This window comes from Canis lupus, chromosome 5 (assembly GCF_003254725.2).
Source record: "Canis lupus dingo isolate Sandy chromosome 5, ASM325472v2, whole genome shotgun sequence".
Taxonomy (NCBI): Eukaryota; Metazoa; Chordata; class Mammalia; order Carnivora; family Canidae; genus Canis; species Canis lupus.
The window spans coordinates 58706027-58731500 of NC_064247.1; the positions used below are offsets into that span (position 1 = coordinate 58706027).

Genomic DNA, 25474 nt, shown 5'->3' on the forward strand with positions numbered 1-25474 from the left:
CTCCAATATAACTAGAAAAGAGCTTTGGTTTTATTTTCCAAATTCTTTGTTGTGCTGCTCTTGCTGCAGAAGAAACCATGTGCGGTGCCTGTCTTGTGCCTCTAGCTTATTGTCCACGTCAGGCCATCGGGACCCAGCCTGTTTGGCATTTGTATCCTTCACCAAAATTGGTTTCTCTTCTCTTTCTGCCCACGTGGGAAGATTTCATTCCTGGTCTCCTCAGTTTAGGAGTGGCTGTGTGACTTGCTGTGGCCAAGGTCATGTGGGCAGAGGTGAGGCTTCAGCCAGAGCATGAATTGCAGGTTCTCAAAGCCCTGGCCCTCCCTTCATGATGCTGGGGGTATCGATGGGTATGGATGGTACCAAGAGGTATTGAGCCAGCCCAGGGGGAGGGCAACCCTGGAGTGGTGTAGCTGACTTTGTGGGGTGAAAAATTACCTTGAGTCATGTCACGGACAGTTTTGGGTTGGTGGTTTTTGCAGACATGCTAACCTACCTGGGCAGAGACACTGATTTTATGTATTTTTTTTTCCTGAAAAGTCAGGTAAACAAAGACACTTGGTAATATTCAGGAAACCTAAAGCCCAGTACTGATCTCACAAGGTGACAACAGCTGGCTACTTTCTGTGGTGGGTTGGATAACAAGCCCCCCAAGATGTTCTCATCCTAGTCCCTGGACCCTGAATATGTGACCTTACCTGGCACAGAGGACTTTGTCGATAGGATTAAGTCAAGAATCTTGCCATGAGGAGATTATCCTGGATTATCTTCGTGGCCCAATGTCACCACAAGGGTGTAAGAGGGAGGCAGGAGGATTGGCATCAGGAAAGCAGATGTCACAACAGAAGCAGAGGTTGTAAGGGTGCGTTCTGAAGATGGGAGAAAGGGCTACATGCCAAGGAAGGCAGGCGCCTCTGGAATCTGGAGTAGACAAGGAAACAGGGTTTCTCCTGCAGATTCCAGAAGGAATGCACCCCTGCAGACACTTCAGTTTTATCCCTGTAAGATCCATTTCTGACTTCTGATTTCCAGAATTGTCAGATAACCCATGTGTGTTGTTTTAAGCCATTCCCTTAGTGGTGATTTGTTTGCAGCAGAGATAGGAAACAAATCCTTCCTTGTTCACTTTTCTCAGGGCCGGGAAAGTGTGTGTGAATCCAATGGGGTCTGATCTAATTCATTCTGATTGTGCAGATACATCTCAAGAGAAGCACGGGATAGAACAATCGAGGCTGAAGCGTCTTTAAAATAAAGGTTTAGCTGACGATACACGTGTACATATTAATACAGTCATTTGCTCATGAATGAAGTTGACCAGCCACAAAATCATGCTAATTTTATTATAAAGCACAACACATTCTTTGGTTGGAGGGAATGATACTCAGTGGCTTATTTGGGAATCAGTCCAATGGCACATTATTACCAGGGTACCTGGTGTCCAGGGGTGCTTTAAAATTAGAGAAAATGTGAACTCTTCGGTCCCTTAATGAACACTCGTGAAAAGCCCCCAGGAGTGGAGACCTCTGTTCTCATGACTGCCAAGATTGCAGTGTCAGCAAACACACCAGAGGGTGTTTTTAATTTCATTCCTGCCATTCATCCTTGGGGCCACCTCCTCCCTGCCTGTCTTTGAGGTGATGCTTCTGTGTTTCTGGTCTCCACAAATGAGACGTAAAGGGCCAACACTGAGATCCAGGCGGAGTCGACTTTGAGGTTGGAAATTAATGAATGAAGCCGAGCAGGGACCCTGGAGGACACAAGGCCAGTGTGGCGCAACCACAGGTCACCCTGTCAGGGCTCCTGCCAAGCATGTGGTGTCTACACGTCCTGCAGGATTATCAAGCCTGACAGGCAACGTCTGCCCTGAATTTTGGCATCCTCTCCCTTGCTCATCTCATTTCAACTTGCGAGCGTGTGTAATAAGGACACACAGAGTTTGAAATGCACACAATTTTCCCAGACGCCCGCTTGGGGATTATGTGGAGTTTATTAAACTGAACTTGGGAGGTTGGCATCTTTTAATTAAAGGAAAGAGCCCTTCCCTCCCTGAGAAGCATGTCTGACTATGAGATACTGCTGGTGGATAATCCAAGGAGTGTGGTGACAGACACCAGGCCACCAGAAGGCCATGTGAGATCACCATGAGGAAAGCAAGAGAGCCCAGCTGGCAAAATCTTGTGTTTGCTCCAAAACAGGAGGGTCTGGGGGTCTGGGGGTCCAGCTCAGCCTTCTCACTGCAGGGTGAGGCCTGCCTGAGAATTTAAGTTGAAAGACAGATGTGCTTTGCCAATGACCTCAGTGACTGGTGGCCCTGCTAGTGTCCCCTGGGGAATGGGAGGCTGAAGTCTGGGTAATTCTAAAGGATGTGATATGCAATTAGGTACAGCATTTAGGTAGTTCCATATAAATCCATAAAAACTGCACCCTAAGACTGAAGTGCAATCGCTGATGTTGCAGCATAGAACAGGGGGTGAACAAAGCATGTGTGGCCTCAGACCATGGCTGGAGTATGGCCTGATGTGTCAGTCACCAGAAAGGGCCCTTGCTGAGCTTCATGAGCCAGGCAACAGGGTGCACATGGCTGCCCTGGAGGGTCAGATGTCTGCTGGCAGGACTCCTGCCACGGACTGCCTGCCTATTCTTGTCAGGTGCTTTACATGTGCTGCTTTTGAGTTACTCTAATGTCGAGAGAGAAACCCATGACTGGCCTGTGGGGTTCTCAGGCTCTGACTACTTTTTAACATTTTTTTATTATTACCAAGGACTTATTTACAATTGTGCTAAAATACACATAATGTAACATCTCAAGTGTGCAGGTCAGGGGCTATTAAGCACATCACCCTGTTGTGCAGTCAGCAGCCACCCACCATCTTCAGAACTTGCATCGTGGAAAACTGAAACTGTCCCCTGCTGTAAAATATTTAAACATGTGAATGAGTGCAGAGAGGAGGTTTTAGCAGCCCATACCCAGCTTGTCAACAATCACCATGCCTTCTCGTTCTGCAGCCATTAAATATGTTTGGAGAATGTTTCTTTTTTATTTTTTTAATAATAAATTTATTTTTTATTGGTGTTCAATTTGCCAACATACAGAATAACACCCAGTGCTCATCCCATCAAGTGCCCCCCTCAGTGCCCGTCACCCATTCACCCCCACCCCCGCCCTCCTCCCCTTCCACCACCCCTAGTTCGTTTCCCAGAGTTAGGAGTCTTCATGTTCTGTCTCCCTTTCTGATATTTCCTACCCATTTCTTCTCCCTTCCCTTCTATTCCCTTTCACTATTATTTATATTCCCCAAATGAATGAGACCATATAATGTTTGTCCTTCTCCGAGAATGTTTCAATAGTTAACAAAATGGTATCCAACACAGACACTAGTTTTTCAGTTTTTTTTTTCTTGTTGCTCTGTTTTTCTGTTTATTTCAGCTACAACAAAGCACATCATTTTATAAAAATTTTACAATCTATTTATAATTTTTGTTGATCTATTAAGTAGGAGAAATTTCATTTTTGTTTCCCATGTATGTTTTGATTACTGATGGGGTCAAACATCTATATCAACGGAGATGTCCATAGGTGGCTCTTCTTTAATTGCAAATATTAATTCTATTACAGGATTTTTGGATGTTGAAATGTTCTGATCTCCTAGGGGTATCCTTCTTTGTCATGAAGTGTAAATCTCTTTTAAATACACTGCTGTCTTTGATTGACTAATGTATTTAAAAAATATTTTATGTATATGTTTGTGCTTGAAACTGATCTATGGTTTTACTGTTTTTGTAAGCTTTGTCATCAAGTTTATACCAGTCTTATCTAATGAGTTAGGCAGTTTTCTCTCTTCTTATGGTGTCTGAAGCAACTCTATTATTGTTTTTAAATCTTAGCATAACTCATTCATTGCTTTGTTAGAAGTAGCCTCTAACCCATCTCTCCTTGGTGTCCTTTGAGGCAGGAAGACAGATTTCTGAAAATTTACTCATTTCTTTAATGGATATTGACTGATTCAGATTTTCTAATAGTCTTTAGACAATTTTCTTAAATTTTTTATGGAAAATGACCCAGATTTATTGAAAAACCAAGGAAACCTTTAGAAGGATAATAAGAGAAAATATCTTTATGACCTCAGGGTAGGAAAGAATTTCTTAAACAGGATATAAAAATTAACAGTAGCTATGATGGAGAATACTGATAAGGAAATCCCAGCAGGTTGGACTGGAACTGGATTTTTCAGTGTCAACTGGTGGGACATCCATGAAAGATCAGTGGGGCAGGTATGTTGTAGAAAGGACACCTGGGCTGCCATGGAGCGTCATGATGAGTAAGAGTAGCCATGGAGTATAAGTCCATGATGGTAATAAGTAGGTATCTAATAGTTGAACAGATATGTGAGTCAGTGAGGGAAGAAGGAGGGCTTTTGCCCACAGAGAGACTCTAGCAGGGAAGTGTGGAGGAAGAGCATCATCATCATTGCCCAACAACCATGGTGAACATGGGTTTTGGGGAGACTAATCAATGGATGCTGTTTGGGTGGAGGGTTGGTGGGGATGGGGTATTTGTGTGGGCTCCAAGTGCTCCACATAGTGGAGGAAAATGGTACCAATGCAGTGGAGAAGCCAGAAGGGTGATCCAAGTTGGTGTCACCAATGAGAAAGCAGGTAGACTTTGTGCACTTTCAGCGGTGAAACCGGACAGTCACAGCAACATGTGGGTGGTGTCCTGGTCGGGCACATACAATCTGAATCTGAGCACCCAGAGGTGCCAGAGGATCCCAGGTGGGACCATCCCATGGAATCACTTGCCCATCTTCAAGAATGTCAATGTTGTGAGAACCAGAGCAAGACTGAGCAGCTGTTCCAGTGATGGAGTCTGAAGAGATATGGGCAGTAAACTCAGCCTGCAGTCTGCATTGTATCCCAAATGGACAGGATGATACTATAAAGCACATACCTGGGAGAACCAGCAGGACTGGAACAGGGACTGCAGAGTTGATAAAAACATTGCCCCCATAATTAAATTCTCCAGATTTAGTAACTGGGCTGTGGTTGCGTAAGTGAATATTCCTTTCTTTAGGAAATGCACAAGGGGCATGATGTGTGTACCTTACTCTGAAATAATTTGGAAAACCACATACATGCACATTCACATACACGTGTATACATAGAAGGTGACCGGCAGATCTGGGTAAAAGGCATCTTGTACTTAACCTGCGCGGTTCCTGCAATGGTTCTGTAAGTTTGCAAGTGTTTCAGGAAAAGTTTTAGAAACTCATAATGTTCAGCAAAAAAATAAAAATAAAAAAAAAGCAAATTACAGAAGAATGGTACAGGACTCTACTTGCATGAGATTCAGACACTTGCACAAGGGAACTGCGTGTTGTTTAGGACTTGTGCATGGATTGGAGAAGAAGGGAAGCAGAGGGACACAGAATGCAGAGTGACATGGGCTTCAGGGATGAGGAGGCTGCAGAGCAGCCCTGGTGAGGTTTCTTCACTGTTTGCTTTATTGCTGTTCATTAAGCTGCAGAGAGATGTCTTCTCAACATATGATATTTCATAGCACATTTTTAATTAACAGGACTAAATGTAATGCTACTAACCCCTACTCCCAATTCGTTCTAGCAGATAAGGAGACCTAAGCTCACTGAAGTTTAGAACTTTGGCAAGGATGGATTTGAACCTGATTCTGGTGGCAATCAAGCCCACACTGCGTCTCATGCTGTAGGAAAGAGCCCAAGTCAAGACAGAGAAGAGGAGGTGAAGGAAAGCCAGCAGGAGCCAGGCTTGAGGAAGGGACTCTTACTCTGTCCTCCTATCTCCCCTTGCAGGACCCCGGTCTGTGGTCAGGCCCATTGATGGGCTTCGAAGGACAGTGACACCCAGTCCTTTGTTCACTGGCCCCTTTTCCAAGTTGACCAAAGGGCTTCAGGATGGACTTCCCCCTAAATTAACTTAAATTAAAAAGCAATACCTGCCCAGACGGATGAGCAGTGACAAGATGAGGCCCACCCTACTGGCAGATTAGGATCTCTGTGCCTGGACAGTTGGAAGCCCTTCTTCCAATGACCCTGGAAAGAGCCGGAAGGAGCTCGTGCTCACCTTAAAAGTGGGAATAATTGTGGCTCCCCTACTGGGACATCCATCAAATGGCCAGATGGGATCACAGCTGTCATGTTTGCCCACAGTCCTCTTGTCTTTGGACCCAGGTGGGTCAGCTGAAAAACACCAATTCCCCTTTGCTGCTCCAGACCTGCATTGTCTATGGCTCTGTGGTCTTACTTCTGTTAATGACCAGATTTTGATCTAATAAATAATTACTTCCTAACTGGGGTGTGCTTCCAGTGTTTGGTGAGGTGGGCAACTGTCAAACAATTTGATTCAAAGCCCCTGTATGTCAGCTCTGTCTGATGTGTTTTCCTCTGTTTCTTTATTCCCCAGTGAAAACATACATACATTTAAAAATAAACACAGGTGTTGGAGGAGATGTTTTGAAATGTTCTCTTGTACCTGACAGCTGTGCTCTCTGTAGAAATCACGACAACTGTTTTCACCATAATTGCACAAGTTTTCCTTGAAGCTTCCAAAGTATTAACACTTGAGTGTATTATTGTAGAAACTTAGCAGAGCAGGAAAATGTATTACCAGCTCTCCTAAGATATTACCAAGAGCTTATGGAATTGTAATGTGATTCTTATAAGTCTCTTGGAATAAAAACAGATGATCTTTCTCATCAAAATGTAATCCTTGTTGGGTTGAGCAACTTTGTGAACAATGCTTATTTCTGAGACAGTCAGACTTCTTCATGCCAGCATCCTCCATCTATTGTAGGATGAATCACATCTTTGGGTCCGGTCATGGTAGCGAATCATGGCATCGTGGTACCCGCCTGTATTTACTAGAGGGCACGGTTCACAAACAGGAGGGACTTCATGTGGTGCAGAGGCTTCATTGGTTTGAGAAGAGCCGCAGGGAAGGAGGTGATGTTTTCCTGCTCAGCTGTGTCTATTGGCAGGAGGAGAGAAAAAATAAGCCAAATGCCAGAGAGGGCGGTCTGAGACTAGCAGGGCAAAGCTCAGACTGGCATAGCTCCTGTCGCAGCAGCCCCTTGAGCCTTTCTCATTAGAGATCTGTAAAGAACAGTGTACTGGCCCTGGACCCCTCATGTGGAACCAGCAGCCAAGAGGCCCTGCCAGAGTTCGTAGCTTCCACATAAGTGGTTTTGCTTTGTTTTATGCACACAATCCAAATGCAAATCATACAAAGGGCACACAGCTCAGAGTCTATCTTCATCTGTGTCCCTCAGGCTCCCAGATGTCTTATGGGTTTCTTTCTGGGTTCTTGGCTGAAAATGTCCAAGGCAGTCTAGGGTGTCAGGGTGGGCAGGCATGCCGATTTTGACTGTCTGTCCTTCCTTCTTCTGCAAGCTGGCAGGGCGCCACAGCCTCTGCCTCACCCTGCTCTTCCCAGGGTCTTTGAGATCCCTTCACAGCTAAACACAGTCACATGGTTATTTCAACAGTAGCCAAGCAGTCCTTCCTATGGATGTATCATAACCCTTCAACTGATCCTCCATTGATGGAGATTCATGTTATTTCTGTAATCTTTTGCTGTCACAAGGAAGAGTCTTGTGCACACAATATTTCTGTTCTTGAGTGACTAAAATTCGAAGGGTAAGCACTCAGAAGTAGGTTTCTGGGTAAGATGGTAGGTGCACTCTCCATCGACTGGCAGAGAGGTTGTCACCAGATGGTGACACACTTTTGCCCGGCACATCTGATGGGGTGGGGAGGGTGGGGTCTCTACCCCATGTTTCCTTGTTTTTGACTATTGTCTACATCATACTGAAAATGCATTTCTCTAACTAGGAGTGAGGTTAAAAAAATCTTCACTATGTTTAAGAACCACTTGTGCTGCTTTTTCAATGAGCTTTCATCTCCTGTTTCTGTGGGCGGTTGGTTGTTTTGTTATAGATTTTTAGGTGCTCCTCATGCATTAAAGAAATTAGCCCTTATCTGTAATAGAAATGAAGTCTTTCCCCCTCTGATCCTCCCTCCCATCCTTTGTTTCTTTTATAATATTTGCAGTCCACATTTGTCTTTTGACTTTTCTTCTGATGCTTTTGTTTTGCCTCACAGAAAATTTTTATTTTTACATAACCAAATATTGTACAAACAGTTTTTCCTGTTTTAAACATTCTTATTTACATTTTTGATTCATCTGAATTTACTTCAGTGGAATATGTGCAGTAGAGATCTAATTTTTTTGTTTTTCTCCAGATGGCTACTCTCCCTGGCACTTGGGCCAGGCCCTGGAAAACTGACACTGCCCCATCCTCCCCTGTGCTCAGATAGCACAGCTGTAAGATACAATGATGCAAAGATCTGTAGCAAGACTCACACATAATGTGATTTTCAGTATCTGGCTTGCTTTTTTCCCCCAGGGCAGCATTTTGAGTTCCTCCATGTTGTTGTGCTGGTTCCATTTTTCTGCTGAGTGCATTCCCTGGTGACTATTGTAGTGTCCTTGCTCATTCACTTGTGGGTGGACATTTGGGTTGCCTGTGGCGTTTGGCTGGGATGAATAAGGATGTGACAAGCACTCAAGTAAAGTCCTTGTGTCGGCAGAGACTTTCATTTCTCTTGTGTGAATACCTGTCATCGGAACTTGGGGATATATTGTAAGTATGGTCAGGTTTTTAGGAACCTGGTGAGCACTGTCCCAGCCTGGTTCTATCATTTCATACTCCTGTCAATGAGAATGAGTGTCTGAGCTGTTCCATATTTCTGCCAACACTTGGTATTGAAAGGCTTTAAGTTTACCCAATATAAACCCATGGTGGTATTTCCACTGTGGTTTTCATTTGTATTTCTCTGATGACAAACAAAGTTGAGCTTTTTATGTGCTCATATGACACCTACATATCTCTGTTCACATTTTTTGCCTCTTAAAAAATTGCGTTCTCTTCTTGTATTGAATTGTGAGGGTTTAAAAATAGATATATTCTGGATTCAAGTTTTTATTTGATATATGTATATTGTGATCTCCCCCACCATCCCTAAATACTGATTGTCCTTTTATTTTCTTAATAGTATTTTTTAGGGGATCCCTGGTGGCGCAGTGGTTTGGCGCCTGCCTTTGGCCCAGGGTGTGATCCTGGAGACCCGGGATCAAATCCCACTTCGGGCTCCCGGTGCATGGAGCCTGCTTCTCCCTCTGCCTATGTCTCTGCCTCTCTCTCTCTCTCTGTGACTATCATAAAAAAAAAAATTTAAAAAAAGTTTAAAAAAAATAGTATTTTTTAAAGAGCAGAAGTTTGAATTGGAAAAAGGCCAATTTATCATTTTTATCTGGTATGGTTTGCTTTTTTTTTTTTTTTTACATATTATCTAAAGAATCTTTGCCAGCCACAATGTGATGAAGGTTTTCTTTTATGTTTTGTCCTAAATGTTTCACAATTGTAGCTTTACATTGAATTTTGGATCTATATCAAATTAATCCACATCCTCTTCAGCATCTGGTATCATCAGAATTTTAGATTTTTGTCATTCTAAAATAGGTGTGTAGTGATACTCCATTGTTGTCTTATCTGTGATTCCCTGATGACATATAATGTTGAGCAGCTTTACATATGCTTACTTCCCACCTGTTTATCTTCTTTGGCAAGATATGCATTCAAATCTTTTGTTTATTTTTAAATTAGGTTGCTCATTTCCTTACTGTTGAGTTTAAAGAGTTTGTATATCTTGGATAACATTCCTTATCAGATAAATCTTTTGCAAATAATTTTTTTTTTCACTTGTGGCTCTCTTTGTTGTCAACAGTATCTGTTGCAGAGTAGAAGATTTTGTTTGGAGTAAGTCCAACTTATCAAAATTTTCTTTCTTGGATTGTGTTTTTGATGTATCTAAAAACTCACCATACACCTTATGTGAGTTTTGGTAGATTGTCTTTCAAGGAATCAGTCCCCTTCATCTCAATTACCCAACATGTGGGCACTGAGTTGTTTGTAGTGCTCCTTTATTATACTTTTAATGTCTGTGAGATCAGCAGTGAGAATCCACTTTCATTTCTGACCTGAGTCATTTGGGTTTTCTCTCTTGTTTAGCCTGGCTAGAGACTTTGTATATTCATCCCATATCCTGCAATCTTGCTCAACTCAGTTATAAATATTTTTTTTGTATATTCCTTAGGATTCTTCTATCTACAAGGGCATATGATTTGCAAATAGAGACAGTTTTACTTCTCCTTTACCATCCAGAAGTCTTTTAATTCTTTTTCTTGCATAAAGGCCATGGCAACCATCTCCAGTTAGTACGTTCAATGGGAGGGATGAGAATGAACATCCTTGCTTGCTTCTGAACTTAAGAGAAAAGCACTCCATTTTTCACCATTAAGTATGTTACCTGGGTTTTTTCTTTTTTGGGGTTCCCTTTCTTTGGTTGAGGTAATTTCCTTCTGGCGTCTCAGGTGTTTTTCAATTAGGAAAGGGTGTTTTATTTTGCCAAATACTTTTCTATGTTTATTGAGATGGATATGTGGGGTGCATAATCCTTTAAGTCACTGCCCTGGGGGATACAATCAACATCTTAACTTAAAACAACCTTAATCCAATTAATACTGCCTTAATTTCAATAGCACACAAAAGCTTCTCTCAATATAGCTCTATTTCCTGCCCCTTCCTTTGTGTTAACATTGTCATACAAATTACATCTTGACATTACAAGCCAATCAACAAGGTTTTGCAATCATTGTGCTATGGGGTCCTTTTAGATGACATAGGAGAATAAGAGTCATGACAAATATTGTCTTTATATTTTGTAAAGGCCTTTATATTTACCTTTTAGCATTTACCTTTATTGGTGTTCCTTGTTTCTTTGGATAGATTTATGTTACTGTCTCATTTCAGCCTAGAGGACTCCCTCTAGGAGTCCTTAATATATCTTATAGGGAAGGTCTGGTAGCAACAAATTCATTCCATTTTTTTGTTTTGTTTATCTTGGAATGTTTTAATTTCTCCTTTTCTGAAGGTTAGTTTAGCCTGATATAGAATTCTTGGACGGCAGTTTCTTTCTTTCAGGACTTTGACTATGTCACCCCCTTGCCTTCCAGCTTCCCTCGTTTTGATGGGAAGCCAGCTGTGAAGACTCCTTGTGTGCAACATGTGGCCCTGATCTTGCTCCTTTCAAGATTCCTGTACTTGATGTTCATCAGTTGGTCCATAATGTATCCACCTGTGGTTCTCTTTGATTTTGTCTACTTGGGAGTTTGCTGAGCTTCCTGGTGTTTAGATTGACATCTTCACCACATTTGGGGATTTTTTGTTGTTGTTGTTCATTACTTTCAGAATTTTTTCCCTCCTTTGTGCCTCTGCTGTCTTTCTGGGATTTCCATTATACACATGTTGGTGTGCTTGGTAGTATGCCACGAGTTTTTCTTTGTTCCTTGGACAGGATAATCCTAACCACTTGCCTTCAAGTTTGTTGATTCTTTCTTCTGCTAGTTCAAATCTGATGTTGAAGCCCTTTAGTGAAATTTCATGTCAATCACTGTACCTTTGTAACTCCAAAATTTCTATTTGGTTATTTTTTTTACAGTTTATACCTGCACTGATATTGTGTCTATTTTTATTTTAAAAAGATTTATTTATTTATTTTTGAGAGAGAGAGAGCTGGAGAATGGTCTAAAGGGGAAGGAGATAATCCTCAAGCAGACTCCCTATTGAGTGCAGAGCCTGATGCAGGGCTTGATGCCACAACCCTGAGACCATGACCTAACTGAAACCAAGAGTTGATTGCTTAATTGACTGAGCCACCCATGAGCCTTGATATTGTGTCTTTAGTGAGACATTGTTATCTTATTTTCCTTTAATTCTTTAGTTGTGGTTGCCTTTAGACCTGTAAAAATATTTCTAATAACTTATAGTAGTAGTAGTAATAATAATAATAATAATAATAATAATAATAATAAACAACTCTGTTTAGGAATTTCCTTGTGGCCTCTCATAAGTAAAGTCTCTATTGACTGCCTTTATTCCTGTGTATTGGCCGTGCTTTCTGGCTGAGATGCATGTCTTGTAACCTTTTGTTGAGTACTTGACATTTGGAATAATTAATGTGACAACTCTGTAAATCAGAACACTCCCCCCCCCCAGGTTTATTCTTGGTGCTATTTGTGAACTGACTTTTTGGGACCAAATCTGTATTTTTTTGTTGTCTGTGGCTGGTGAAGTCTCTGCTTGATTAGCTTCATGGGCAGCTAATGACTTGACAGAGATTCTCTTAAATGACTTGAATCAATAAATCGCCTGGCCTTTGCTGTGGGGCTTTTATGCATGTGCTGGGGCATGTCTTCAATGCCTGGGCAGGAAATTTGCAACTCTGCTTTAGCCTTTCACTTCCTGCCTGTGCAGAGTCTGAGCACCAGCTGCCAGTGAGAGAAAAGGACCTTTCCAACACTCCCCAGGCATGACACAGCCCTGCACATGTGTGTGGCCTTTTAGATTCCTAGGAATATGCCAGAGCTTTAAATCACCTCTGTTCAAAAAAACCCCCCAAAAAACAAAAAAAACCCAAAAAACACAAAAACCCCCACCACCACCACAACAAAACAAAACAAAAAAACACCTCTGTCCTCATTTCCCATTTTTTCCTTTAAAAATTTTTTTTAAATAAATTTATTTTTATTGGTGTTCAATTTGTCAACATACAGAATAACACCCAGTGCTCATCCTGTCAAGTGCCCACCTCAGTGCCCGCCACCCAGTCACCCCCACCCCTGCCCATCTCCCCTTCCACCACCCGTAGTTCGTTTTCTCATTGACCTCTCATCAGGTCACTTGGTAACACCATCTCCATCTCCAGCAGCTGCAATGTTGAACAGCCCCTGGATATAAGGCCGTTATCACTGAGTGATGTCTGTATCAGGTTGGATACAGACAGTGGGAATGGAGCTTTTCCAGGGAGCTCACAGGCCAGTTAGGGACCATCCGTTGGGTTGGGGCTTTTTAGGGAGCTCCAAATCTGTTTTCCCTCTCCAGTGACTGCCAGGCTGCTGGTTTTTACAGCTACCATGATTGGAAGGCTGTTAATTTTGAAGCCTATGTGGTTGAGGAGAGGGCAAGTTAAAATGCCACAAAGCTCACAGTTCTTACCAAGATTTAGTCATTTTTCTTGAATAAATTTTCCTGGAATTGTCACAAAATTTTGGTAGTCTCCACAGTTTTAAAAAACTGACTTGGACAATTTTTCCCCCTGTTCTCATTGCTTTTATGTAGGAGTAGATTTTTGGAGGTCCTTACTCTGTCATGGCAGATCCAGTATTCTATTTCAGGCAGTCTGACACTAAAATCTGTGCTTATGTACTGTACACCATGGTTTCTCCTCCAGCACTGTCTTGATTATCACTATTCCCCAAACTCATAACCGTATAATAAAATCCTATCATCACATTTATCTGTTAATTCTTCTAGTGTCCGAGTATCAAATCTTCCTGGGAAGGCCCATGGAGATCACAGAGGAAGTTGCTGGAGCCCCAAAGAGCTATAGACAGGCAGTTTAGCCATTTAATTTTTCCGGGGTGAGATTGGTCCTGGTGATTCATTCTGTGCTCTCATTAGAGCAATTATCCAGTTAATTGCTTTGATCTGGATTTGGCCGAGACAGTCACTGCAGCTGGGGAGCCCCAGAGAACAAGCAGATGGACGTCAAGGAGCATTCTGAAGGAGGCCTGGGTAGGCAGGCTGGTCTCTGTGCCCCAAACATGCTGTTCAGCACCAGCCACCCAGCATTTATTGATAGGACTGGCTCCTCTGGAATGTCCTTCCTTCTCTCTGCTGCAGTCAGCAAATGAGAAGGACAGAGAAGTTCCGGGAAAGGTGACCTCTGAAACTGGGAAGGAGTGGATATGAAGCTGTTATCTGAGAAGACATCTATTGAGTCCTGGTTCATGGCAGGGATATGCAAAGTCACCACAGTGATGGAATTGTCCCCAGGCCAGTGAGGCTCCACTGACACCCAATCTTATTGTTAAAGAAGCTAAAAATAGGATGTTTCAATCAGAAATAAGGTGGATAATGTTGCAACTGCATAGTTCAATTCCATTTCCTTACTCCCTTACAGAAACACATTTTAATGATACCCCTCCACTCGGTTCATGGACTCACCTGGTGATCATTTCCCTGATTTCCCAGTTCACAACTGGAGTGGACATACTTGGATTCGTTAAATCCCCAATTTGCTCCATAGCTTCAGAGTAAAAGCTATTATAGCAAGGAAGACAGTGTAGAAGTCTCTGGAATGCTGGTCAAGATAATGAATCAAAACCAGTGCTATATCTTGGGGAATGACAGCCATCCACAAAAACCTAATGGATACAGGGGCAGCCCCCATCAAGTCCACGTCTAATTCAACAACCCAGTACACGAAAGTCAGATGGGCCCTGGGGGACACCTGTGGACAGCTGCAGACTTAGCTGAGCAATGGACCTGATTGTGCCACTGTGCTGGGTTTGGCATCTTGGCTGGAGAAGGTGGACACAGTCCCATGCAGCTGGGTGCAGTCATTGATCTGCTGAATGTGGTCTTTTCATTCCTTATCAGGAGATATGAGAAGCAGTTTATATCCACGTGGGTAGGCTACAGTATACTCTTCAGTCTTTTCTCAGCACTTCGTATTTTCTGCCCTGACATAATAATAGCTCCCAAAGTATGTGGACAGTCTACAAAACTGTTTTATTTCTGCAAAACATCACATTGGTCCAGTGTATCAATGGCTTCATGTCACTCAAACAAAATGAGTAATTAGTGGTAACTATTTTGGTGGCCTTGATGAGGTATGTGCACTCCAGAGGTGAGAGAAAACCCCCCAAAGTTTCAGGGGCCCCACTGCATTAGTGGTATCTTAGGGCCTGAGTCTTGCCAAGATAGTCCTTGCGAGATAAAGAACAGAAAATTGCAGCTCACATCTCCCACAAGTAAGGAGAGGGTGCAATGCTTGGTAGGCCTCCTGGGTTGTGGAGGGGGCATATTCCTCACTTGGGAATGCTCTGTGTATTCCTTTTTGGCGAGAGACATGAAAAGCTGCCAACTTTGAGTGGGGCCTAAGGTAAGAAAGGGCTGTGTAGTAGGTCCAGACTGTAGTGCCAGTAGCTTACTACATGGGCCACATGACACGGAAGACTCTATGAGAGTTGAGGTTTCTGTGGTGGAAAATACATGTGGGGAGTTTACAGCAGTCTCAATGGAAAAGTCCCTCAGATTCCAGAGCAAGACATGCCATCTGAAGTGTGAAAGTTCTGTTAATGCTTGTTTTATTCACTACAGTATCCCACATCCCCAGGGGCTCCAACAGTGTCAGGCATAGAGGAAACTCTCAATGAATGTTTGCTCAGTGAGCTTGTGAGTCAAGTGACTGAAAGTCTCTGCCAATGCTGAAGGTACCCATGTTCCAAACTCTCGCCTTATCTTGTTTCTTATTTGATCTCATTTCATATCATGCTCCCCAGCACCTGACTCCAGCCCTATGGGTCTCCTACTTGTTTCTCAGTAGGCAAAGCTCAATGCTGCCTCCCACTTCAGAATCCCTTTGCCTGGGACATGGTCTCCTAGATGTCACATAGTTTCTTTCTCGCTTTATTCAGGCTCTGCTCCTCAGAGAGGTGGTCTACACACCCTGGCTGAAAGAGAAGATCCATTACTCCTTGCTCTCCTTTGTTTTTCAAAAGCAAGCCTTACCTCTGATTGCACATCTCCCTCCAGCAAACAAGTTCTGGGTGGCAAGAGTTTGTTTTATTCACTGCGGTTGCCCCAGATCCTGTGCTTGGTACACCATCAGTACCCAGCAAATACTTGCTAGTGACAGTTTAAGAAGTGCTGGATGCAACAGCTAAGCCATTCTCTTTCCTGCAAGATTGTTCAGAATCTTTAGCATGCACGTATCCTATAACATACACATATGGTATAATGTGCTATAGACTCCCATGAGGGACAGGCAGTGTGAAGAATTTCCAAAGTCTGTTTCACTGGAGAAACAATTTGGCATCTCAGGGCAATATACTACAGACTACATTTGGAGAAACTGCATGAAGGTAGTTTTGGTTCACAAGAGAGACCCTGGTAGAGAGAGTCAACCTGTCCTCTTCCCTCTATGCTGTCGACTTTATGCTCTTCCAAAACTGACTCCATTTCAAGGGCCATCTTGGGTCCTACTTACCCCCAGACATCTTCCCTAGCCTAGCTAATGACCTTGCATTCTTACCTATCACCGTGAGTTGACCTTGACACTAAAAAGGGAAGTGAGCCCACAAGCCTGCCCATATTTCCATCTTACTATTTTACCTGTGTATTGCTATCTACCATATTTGAATGTACATAATCATGCTTTGATGTCCCTGTTGAGGGAAGGGACCAGGTATTGCTCCCATTGCAAGACTGATCAAAATGAACTACCTGAGAGTCAGCTCCAATGGCTATACTTCCACCCTCTGTAGGAATGCTTTGAGCCTTCTTATGAGTTCTTGGGGTATCAGGGAGAGGGGATTACATAGTTAGGATGAGTTGGCTTAAAGCCCCATGGGGTTCTGACCAGGAAGGTGGATGGTGAGGAGCATCCCTAAGACTGGAGGGGATATTAGAAGTGTTTCTCTGGGGTGGCCTTAAGCAGAAACAATCATAGCTAGGAGTCAATGAAAGCACAAATATTTGACTTCACATTCAGAAGGGTCTTAGCTCAGATATTGTAGGGAAGCTAAGGGTTCCAGACATAGATTTCAAAATATTGGAACTACAAAGCAGGTGCAGGGAAGCTCAGGGATCCAGGCAGACTGGCACACAGAGACCTTGGGACTTCACATCCATTACTACCGGCAGCCAGCTGTGTGAGAGGGGGCTCAGTAGGTTTTGAGAGAAAATTGGGTAAACAAACTGATTTCTTGTTGGAAACTCCAACAAAGTCTTTCAGCAGCCCCATGGAAGGAGGTTCTTGTCAGGGAAGAGCTTAAACCAGGGTTTTCAAGATTGCATTTGATAAGACTCACAGCAACTCTCCCCTGGTTAAATTGTCTGGAGAGAAAATGACTGGCTGATCATCACTGGAATGATGCTTATGATTCCCATTATAGATTAACCTAGCATGAAGGTATTGCAAGGAAAGCCTGTCTGGGCATTTCTTACAACTTTAAGTGGATTGGTTGGTAATAGACTTTACTGGTTAAATCCTAATGTTGCTGTCACACAGGACTAGCTGTAAGCTGTGTCAGCTGGGCAAGTGGTTTAATTTGTTAAAACTCTGTTTACTCCTAGAATGGGTGTAGGATTAACTGATGCAGTGATTATAAAGTACACAGCACTATTATTACAGTTGTTACCATCACCACCATCATCATCACCATTATCATCACCATCACCATCATCACATCATCATCATCACCATCATAATAACTACAACCATCATCATCTTTACCATCATCAGCATCATCATTGCTAATGTCAACTGAGCTCTTGCAATGAGTGTTAGTTGAGTAAATAAAATGAATACTAAATGTTATGGTATAGAAGAAACACAGAGGGTGGGGATTACATTTCTTTTAAAAAGTCAAGATTGCCAGAGGATAAAAAACTAGATATGAAAAGAATTGGGAGCTGGTTAATTCTCTGTGAAACAAACAAACAAACAAACAAACAAACAAGAAACAAAAGAAATGGTGCTGGCTGAAACTCAGGACACCCACCGATCAAGAGTCACATGGAGCCAGCCAGGTGCCCTCCAATACTTGGACTAGAAAAACAAATAAAAGGAAAAAAAAGGAAAAAGAAAAAATGTTTTGTCAATGCCAAAAAAAAAAAAAGAAAAAAAGAAAAAAAAGAGCTACTTGTGTCTCAGACATTCCTTCTAAGATCATTGTCCTAATCTCTGAAGTATATTCTTTATAAATTCCTTTACTGAGGAAAAGGGTCTTTTCACGGTAAGCCTTCTCAATTTTTGTTTGTTTAGAAGTATCTTTATTTTACTAGGTTCTTCTAGATTGACAGTGGCTTTCTCTCTACAGCTCTGTGTTGTCACTGCCATGCTGTCTTCCGGCGCCAGCTGGTGCACAGTTGAGATGTCTGTTGTCAGCATAGTTGTTCCTGTAAGTAAGTTGTCTTTTCTCTCTGACTGCTTTTCAGATCCTTGTCTTTGACGTTTTACAGTTTTGATGGGATCCTCACCCCCTCATTGGGTTGCATTTATATATTTTATTTCCCTTCATCCATTTGCTCAACAGATGGTTGCAATATTTGATGGGTCTCTGTTCTGGGGCTATGAGATCCGTAATTGAACGAGCCAGAGATCCCAGCCCCATAGTCTTATGTTCTAGGGGGGATATAAACATCAATGTGATAAATGAGATTATATATATATTATATATATCTATATATAATGGAGGAAGATTTGGAGAATAAGTGGTATGGGGATGGAGAGGTCACAGAATCAAATAAAGGACAGGTGTCATTGAGAAGGTGACATTTGGGCAAAGACTGTAGCTGACTGTACTTAACTATCACATTTAGGCATTGATGCTTGCCTCGTAAAGCCCAAAGTGACTCAAAATCTCTACTGTCCCCCTACACAGCACCAGGGTGAGCCAGCACCCTATCTTTGGCTGCCCCTTCTTGCATCTCATGCATTTGTTGTATAATATTTCTGTTTTTTTCTGATCCTGATATGCCCCCAAGATACTCATTACAGGAAAGTGCTCCTGATGTATGGCCTTTCTCTCTCCCACTCAGACTCCCAACAATTTCTGGAATAAAACCACCAAAAGAATTGAGGTCAAAATATCACCTTTATTCCTGCTAGATTTCTGCTAGAGTCCAACTGGGAAGATCAGCTTAGTGGGCAAGCCAAATGGGCGTAGTGTCTCGGTCAGCTCAGGCTTCTGTAGTAATATGCACAGACTGATGGCTTACGTAGCAGACATCCATCTCACAGCTCCAGAGGGGCAAGTCCAAGATCAGGGTGCTGTCTTGGTTGTTGGTGAGGTTTGGAGATGACTGTCTTCTTAGTGTGTTCTCATATAGCTCTTCTTTGGGGTCCGCACAAGGAGACAGTGTGCTCTGGTCTCATCACCTTCTTAAGAGGGCACTAATCCTATTTTGGGGGCCCCACCCTCATGACCTCAACTAACATCTCTCACCTCCCAAAGGTCCTACCTGTAAATGCCATCACAATAAGGTTAGGGCTTCAGCATATGAATTTTGGGGGACACAAACATTTAGTCCATGGTAGCGCATAACTCCAATCCTGGAAACAGGAAGACTTACCTGGTCATAGGCCGCAGCAGGAGAAGATTCTCCATGTAGACACCTGCTCAGGTAAGACTTAGCACACTATAGAGTGAGTACTCAGGTTCTCACTGTGTAGAAGGAGTACTCAGGTACTCACTGTGTAGAAGGAGGAGGAAGGCAGAGCTGGGCTGTCATTCTTCCCAGATTGAGGGATCAGACAGGTGAGGAGGAGGAAGTCTGGAGAGAGGCCCGAAACCACACTACTTAAATTTCTTTCACAGGAAAGAAACATCAAGTGTGGCTAGAGGCAGTCCTCGTTTGCAACCATTATTATTACTTTACATAATTGATGGTTGTTTAAATCCACCCTCATGCTTGCCTCTGTCTCTGCTTGCCTTCCTTTGTGTACCTGGTACCTCCTTTTGGATTTAAGTTCTTACTTTTGGACAAAGCTGTTTAATAATTCAAAGACAAGGCTAGCTTCTGGATTCTGCTATCATGTTGAGAAGGTGGTAGTAGGTCTGAGTGTCATTACCTTTCCAGGCGACCTGTCTTTTCTCACTCATTGATTTCAATGGTGTCTTTGGTGTTCTGCAATATTATTATCGTACATCCAGAAGGGCTTTATATTTGTTTGTACTTCTTGGGATCCATGCTCATGGAATCTGAGGGGTTAACGCTTTTACTTATTCTGGAAAATTCACTGCCGTGACTTTCTCTAGTATTTTTCTCTCCCTCGTGCTCCTTCTGCTCCTTTTCTGGAAAGCATAGACATTTGCTGGGCCTTTTTCACACTATCCCTAGTGTCCTTAACTACATTTTTAAAAAAGATTTTATTTATTTATTCATGAGAGACACACAGAGAGAGGCAGAGACATAGGCAGAGGGAGAAGCAGAGGGAGAAGCAGGCACCCTGCTGGGAGCCCGATGCGGGACTCGATCCCAGGACCCCAGGATCATGGCCTGAGCTGAAGGCAGACGCTCAGTCACTGAGCCACCCAGGTGCCCCTCTTAGCTACTTTAAAAACGTTTTTAAAATCCATTCATTCAAATTTCAGTGACTTACTTGGCTCATGTTGAAATGCATCTGTTATTTTTGTATGGTGCCCCACCTTCCCCCACAGTTGCATCCTTTCTTCTATGTCTTCACTACTGCTGTCATGCCCTCCTTCCTAGCACTCTCCCTCCAGACAGTGCCCTGCTCAGTCCTTGCTTCCTTGCTTGCTGGACAAATGTCCCACAGAAGGACTTTCCTCACCTTTCCCAGCAGCAGCACTCCTGTGGGACTGTCCAGGCTCCCGGCCTGCCTTGCTGTTTCTTCTTTGTTTCATACTGCCTGCACCCTGCGGACCTAGATGCCCATTACCTGCAGTCAAAGCCCTTCACTGGAGGAAAGCCCTAGGAGAGCAGGCATTCTGCTTCATTCCCTGATGGCTCTGGAGTGCTGTAGATCTCTAGTGAGACAGCCGGATGTCTGAGCGCTGAACATACTTATCCTATCCTAGATCTCCCAGCAGAGCTTGCCTGGGTCTTCTCTTGCCTTGCTTTTGGGCTATCACTGTGGCAGATCACTTCCTTGTGTATTGTGATTGTGGCTCATGCTCCTCTTTAGCAAAGCCCCTCCCCAGTGAAGCAGATGGTGGAGGGGGTCAGAGCACAGCTCTGGGACGAGACAGCTGTGTTTAAGTCCCTGCTCTGCCGCTCATAGCTGTGTGACCTTGGAGAAATGATTTATCCTTTCTGTGGCCTGGTTTGCTCATCTGTAGACCTAGGATGATGGTGGCTGCTTTGTGCGGTGGTTCTGGAGACTCACCATTTGTCTAGGTAGCACTCTCGGAACAGAGTGGGCTGCAACCATCACCTGCACAGCTGGTCGTCTGCAGGAATGTCACGTGGCCAGTGACAGGGTGTTCTTCTCGGGCCTTTGAGCCTCTGCTCACAGGTGACTGTCTTTAGTGTTTCTGCCTCAGTTCCTGGGCTACACATGTGTGCAAGACTCTATCCATGGTGTCCTCAAGGGCAGCTGTGCTAGAGTCTTGCAGAGACACCACCCCTGCTGAGCCTGGGCTGACACACAAGGGCTTCAATGCCCTGCCTTGGAAGGCTGCTTTGTTCAGCCTGCCTTTCCATAGAGGCCCGCCCCAGGTGGTCTTGCACTTCCAGCTCCCTGCCTGTGGGTCCATGGCCTCATCCCTGTCCTGTGTTGGTTATGGAGACCAATATGCACACGTGTGCAGATGCATGCACACACAGCCCCACGCCCCAGGAGCTGTGGCCTCATCCCAGGTGCTCCCCATTCTGGTTGTCGGTGTCTCATTTTTTTTCTCCCCAGGGCTTGCCGTCACCTCTGGAGAGCTTGGCTACACATCGGAAGTCTATTTGCATGTTTCCCCCTCATCTGTAGGAATTCCAGCAGGAGGATTTGAGGTTACTCTGTCACATTCCCAAGGTGGAAGTGTAGGTAGTGTTGCTCACACTCTGCCTACTGCTCTGCACTTCGCTTTTGCCCTTCACGCTGCACCTCACGGATACTTCAGCAGGTGCCACAAGCCCGCCTCACCATTTCTGGGGCTGAGTACTATTCCCACACTTTAGTCCACTTAGTTTACCTGTTGATGTTCTTCAGTATTTTTCCAAGTTTTCAATACTATAAACAATGATGCAGTAAGACTTTGTACATGTCCACATGTATAATCTGGGAGTTTCTCTGTGGTAGAAACAGAGGTGGGTTAAATGGTATGTCTGTGTTTAATTTGAAAGCATGGCCAAAGTTCTCCAGACAACGTCAGTTCACACTCTCACTGATGATGTATGAGTGAATTTGCTTCCCTCCAACTGCAAACAGATGTCTTGCTGTCAGTCTTGTTTGCTCTATGGTGATGATGACCATGCAGAGAAAGAAAGCAGGGTAAGGGAGCAGAGAGAGGCAGTGGTCCTAGTTTGGAAACCATTCTGAGGATTGTCTGCAGGGAGCAAGGAAGATACCGGGGAAAGGCATTTCAGAAAGGAAACAGCAAACATAGAAGTCCTGGGGCTGGAGGGTGGCTAGAGCAGAGAGAGAAAGGGAAGGTTGAGTTTGAGGAGTGGTGGGAGCGGATAGGCTGGGGCTTGAGGTCTCTGCGTAGATACCGGGTGTGATTCTGAGTGACGTAGGCAGCTGTCAGTGGCTTGGGAGCCAAGATGGGGCAATATACTCTCTTTCGTCTTAGAAGGGCCATTGTGGCTATTGTGTTGAGGAAAATCTGCTAGGGGAATGGGTAGTGGGGAAACTAGTTAGAAGGTTCTGATGGAACAAGAGGCAGATGGTAGACCAGGAGGGAAGCAGAAGAGGTCATGAGAAGTGATTGAATTGGCATCTATTTGAAGGTAGAGCCAAGAGGATTTGCTGAGAGATTATAGGTGTGTGCGTGTGTGTGTGCGTGCGCGCACGTGCACACATGCACATGTGTTAGATGCCTAGACAGATGGATAGATACACGGATGGATAGATGCATGGATGGATAGATACATGAATGGATGGATGGATCAATACACAGATGATAGACAAGACAGATTGCTGATAGATAGACAGATGGAAAAGTGAATAAGAGACAGAGAGAGGAAGGCAGGGGACCTGCAAATTCGTGGCACAACTTAATGGGTGGGCGTGCCGTTGGATGAGATGAGGAAGAAAATGCAGTTGGATGAGATGAGAAAGAAGATGTGGAGCAGTTCTGGGGGAGCATCAGTCAGCTTGGCCACTGTCACAAATGTCAGAGACCTTGGGCTTAAACATAGACATTGATTTCTTGAAGGTCTTGAGGTTGGAGGTTCTGGATCCAGGTGCCAGCAGATTTGGGGTGGGGAGACCCTACTCCTGGCTTGCAGATGCCACCTTCTTGGGGTGTGTTCACCTGTCCTTTCCTCTGTGCATGCAAGCAGAGAGAAAGAGATTCTGGTGTCCCTTCCTCTTATAAGGACACCAATCCTGTTGGGTCAGGGCTCCACCCACATGACCTCATTCAGCCTTAATTACCTCTAAACATGGCCACACTGGGGGGTTAGAGCTTCCACGTGTGAATTTTGGAGGGGGCACAATTCAGGCCATAGCAGGCAGAAATCAAGTTTACTTTTGATAATGTTCAGTTTGAGATGTTCACCAGACCACCAGACTGAATGTTCAATTGGGCAGCTGGATTTAAGAGTCTGGAGTTCTAGGGGTGGGTAAGATGGGGTAAATTTGGCAGCTGATTGCATGAAGTCAGCAGTTAAATCCACGGAGAGATTTAGCAAATGGCCTGGGGCATTTAGAGCATTGGGGCAGATGGTCCTATCTCAGGGGTGCTGGACATGGAGGTGCCTACGTGTAGAACTGAAGGACCCCTTTCTTCTCAGGCCTCGGGGATCCTCTGTTCTTGATGGTTGAGCCATGAGTTCAGTGTTGCAGTCATGCATTTCATCAGGCGCTCCTTGGGGCCGAGGCAGAAGGACTTCAGGCTGCTTAGCTCCGTCTTCAGCCTCAGCGGACACTGGCCAGAACACTCCCCAAAGTGATCACATCTGGCATCTTCATTTATTATCCCAACTTCAATTCCCAGTTTCAAAAGAAGTTGGTGTAGGAAGACAGAAAGGAGAGTGTTTGGAGCAATGGACAGGCAGCGGGGGGGCCAGGGGCCCTGTAGGGCATGGACTGCTGGCCGCTGTGCCCACCTCCTTGGACAAATGGGCTGCTGCTTGGAGGCCCGGGAATCTTCTTCCTTGTCTTGCTTCTCATTCCCAGCTATTGGTATTGTGAACGAGGTAACCCGTTGTCCAGGGGCCATCCTGGGAATCAGAGGAGGTTCAGCAGCATCCCTGGCTTGTGCCCGTGAGATGCCAATACCCACTTCTGATCATGACAGTCAGAACCGCCTCTAGACACACCCCAGGGAAAGCAACTATATGGTTTGGACCAATCAGGTTCCCAAAGACAAGAACGCTGCAGACGTATTTGGGTGGGATGTCTCCGGACAGCTTTTTCACCAGGTGGAGCAACCGGTGTGGTCGTCCTGAAACCAGGGACCTCTGCTGCATCCTGGCGTCTTCTTTCGTGATAAATCACACGGCATGCATCCCCAATTACGCAAATCAAACACGGTAATCACAGCTTAATAAAAATTAAAGTAGTTTACTCTCAACAAACGATTACCTTGCCATCCAGGCAAAAGAGACGACTTCTGGCCCACGCCCAGCCCGTATTTAGCAGCTGACTCCCGAATTGATGGCAGTCATATTTTAATATGAATTATTTGTACACAGCTTGAGGATTTCATCCAACACGAACCGTCAAACCGGGAAGGCTTAAAAACGGAATCTCTTTGCATAATTAACCAGCCAAGGGGACACGCTCTGAACGAAGTAAGACGTTGCAAACACTTAAGCCGGGCAGCTGGGGGCAGACTGGGCTGCGAGGCAATTAGTGGGGAAACTGTCCAGCCCACTGGCCCCAGCCTGGGGTGATTAAAGGATCCTTTGCTTCATCATTAGCCTCAAGGCCAGCTGCTGGCGCCGAGGGCTTGAATCTTGATAGGATCCGAGCAGATACACAGGGCACCTTCCCCAGAACACTTCTCCAGAGGATGCTGTGGACTCCGAGGAGGGGGCCGGGGCCGCGGGTAGCCCTGCTAGACCAGCGGTCTGTGTGGGCAGGTGGGGCCCTGGGCCAGGGGCAGAGGGACAGCCGTTCCCCGGGGGTCAGTTGCTGTGATTTTTCTCGCAGGAAGACACTTCTCTCAGGTCCCTCGTGGCTTTCAGGAAAAACATGGAGCAGAGAGCTGGTCCTGCAAACTGTTAGCTGAGTATTTACTACTCACACAGGAGGGTGCTGGATCTGGCCACCCCTTAGGGAGGCGGGCTGCCCGTGTGAGGGGTCTGTGGGGTGGGGCTGGGCTCCCCTCCAGCTGTGAGCCTGTGTCCTCACCTGTAATGCGGATGAATCACAGTCCCCCCACCCGCCTCTCTCTGCCACTCTCCCAGACCTCCTGCCGCCTCTTGTTGGATGAGCCAGTCGGAGCCAGAAGTGCAGGAGACTGGGTGCTGTGACCTTCAGGGTCAGCTCCCCAGGACCCAGGTGGCAGTGGACAAACCTGTGGGCAGTTGGTGAATATCAAGCCCACTGCTGGGCAGCGGGAGCACAGTGACCAGATGGGGTGGGGCGCCCGGCACTAAAGACCCTGCTGGGACTATGTAGACGGCCAC

The 25474-nt window shown here is 44.7% G+C and overlaps 1 long non-coding RNA gene across 1 annotated transcript; it reads left to right on the forward strand.

Moving 5' to 3' along the window:
• Nucleotides 1-9: 9 nt before the first annotated feature.
• LOC112646943 (uncharacterized) lies at nt 10-21926 on the forward strand. Its single transcript, XR_003128008.3, has 3 exons — nt 10-272; nt 18040-18120; nt 21591-21926. It is a non-coding gene; the product is annotated as an uncharacterized LOC112646943 (long non-coding RNA).
• The last annotated feature ends 3548 nt before the right edge of the window (nt 21927-25474 follow it).